The sequence below is a fragment of the Nelumbo nucifera genome, chromosome 7 (genome assembly GCF_055504915.1).
Source record: "Nelumbo nucifera cultivar China Antique chromosome 7, China Antique-T2T, whole genome shotgun sequence".
In the NCBI taxonomy this organism is placed as follows: domain Eukaryota; kingdom Viridiplantae; phylum Streptophyta; class Magnoliopsida; order Proteales; family Nelumbonaceae; genus Nelumbo; species Nelumbo nucifera.
The window spans coordinates 23,874,264-23,876,495 of record NC_142655.1 but is presented as its reverse complement, the minus strand read 5'-3'; the positions used below and the strand labels follow the sequence as shown (position 1 = coordinate 23,876,495).

The window sequence follows — 2,232 nt, the reverse complement described above, 5'->3', positions numbered from 1 at the left end:
TTGAGGTTTTTCTCCCCATTAGTTTATATTAGTAAATAACTACGCTTTGTGATCTGGTTTCCACATTCCAAAATGACATAAAATCCTCTGGTTTTTTTCTTCCATTTATCCACTGAAGAGAACCCCATAAAAATCCCTTCGTTTCAAGACGTTTTGGCTTCTAAAAACTTCATAAAAACCTCCGGTTTTGCTATATACAACTTACAACGATCCAAATTCCATTGTCCTCCATATTCCTTTATTATTGATTCTTGAGTTAGAGGCCACAACTTTTGTGTCATAAACAAGCGTGCATGGCACCCCGTCGTTTAGGACTTAGAAGATGATAATTAATTAGTCTTACTCTTATTTATACTCTGAGTGAGAAGTGAGAGACAGAACTCTGAAAAGTTGCCAATTTGGTACGTTTAGGCAGAGAGAAGAGAAGAGAGGTATGGAGATAACTCACTACAGTAGCTCCCAACGAATTCTGCTTCTGGGTGAGGGATATTTTTCCTTCTCCGTGTGTTTGGCGAGGGCCTTTGGCTCAGCTACGAATATGGTCGCCACTTCTCTTGATTCATTTGGGAAATTGGTAGAACCCCGGAATCTTTTCTTTTGGCTTTATAGATCCAAATGCACAGCTATCCCAATGAAGCAATACTACTGAACGCAACTTATTGCATTTTATTTTTCAGGGTTTCTCAAATCGAATTACAGTAATGCCGTCTCGTACATTGAAGAGCTATGCAGGAGGGGTTGTGAAGTAATAATGTATGGAGAGTGGACGCGACAACAATGGCTGATGATTCTCTTTTCAAACCCCAGAATTTTGATCGGATCGTTTTTAACTTTCCCCATGCAGGCTTTGTAGAGGATGAATCTCGGTCAAACCAACTCCAGTGAGTCAAAACTATGCCAGTTTCTGTTAAATGATAAAAACTAATTCAGGGATTTTATTTAACAGCTTAAGTTATTTAAGTTGAATGGTTCTTTGAGATGGTATCAGAGACACTTTGATAAAATGGTCTAGTGTTAAATTCTCATTGCCCCATTATAATTAATTAAATTTAAGCACAAGGTATGAGTGGGCTTGTGCTTAATGCTTCAATATGTCTTCATGGGGGGTGTTAAGAGAATAAAAACTTAGGACTAGGAGTGCTCATAGTCTAATTAACCGAATTGTAGGCCTATTTTCCAAACTGCCGATAGTATCAGTTTTGGAAAACCGGTAACCAAAACTGAACAGAACCTAATCGATTAACTGCCAGTTCGATTCATTGGCTTTTCAGTTTCTTGACTTTTAATATATACATTTATAAATAAATATATAAATATATAATAAAAAATTAGAAATACATATAAAATATCATATTATAAATAATAAATCTTATATTATATATTATAAATATATATTTATGTATAATTAATGCATATATATATGAAATATTATATATATATAAAATACATAAATGTATATATACCGATCAGTTTGATTAGTTCTGTTTGATTTTTCAGTTTTTCAATTTTTCATGATCACTTTACCTATAACTTAAACTTTTACAACACTTTCACTGGCCTTGCCATTAGTCAACATGCATAATATATAAATAAATCTGCTGAAATGTTATTGATTTGGATTGATCATTTAAAAAATTTTAGCTCACAGAATTCTACCCGGATTGATGTAGGACAATTTATCATTTTCTACAATATTCTGTAACACCAAGGTTCAAAGTATCGATACGTATCAGTTCGTATCGGGGTTCTGACCAGTCCAAAGGGTGAAGGAGCCTTAAACCGCCCCCGTGAACCAATTTTGTAAAAAATAAAAAATAAAAAAAAAGTTTCGATACTACCCGATTCAGCAGTAGGGGCTGAATCAGTTGTGTAGAATATTTTTGAACTCTCAAATCTAATCTTTGTTTCTCACTTTGACTTCTTTGTAATCACTTATGGCGTTCTGCTTTGACTTCTCTGTAATGTTTGCTTCTTCAATAGGAGGCACCGGAAGCTGGTAAGGCTGTTCTTTGACAATGCAAAAGAGTTGATCAACCATCTGGGAGAAATTCACATTACCCACAAAACAAATGGTTTTTCTTCGAATGGTACTTGGAACTCTAGTGGTCTTCGGTTACTGGAGGAGGTGGAATTCAAGTTGGAAGACTATCCTGGTTACAGTACCAAATATGGATTTGGGGAGGAAGATCCTTTAATTGTAATCCAAGCAAGACTTACAAATTCGGTTTCTAA

At 34.9% G+C, this 2,232-nt stretch overlaps 1 pseudogene; it reads left to right on the top strand.

Annotated features, from left to right (window-relative positions):
• The first annotated feature begins 433 nt into the window (after positions 1–433).
• On the top strand, positions 434–2,232 carry LOC148790272 (uncharacterized protein At4g26485 pseudogene; annotated as a pseudogene).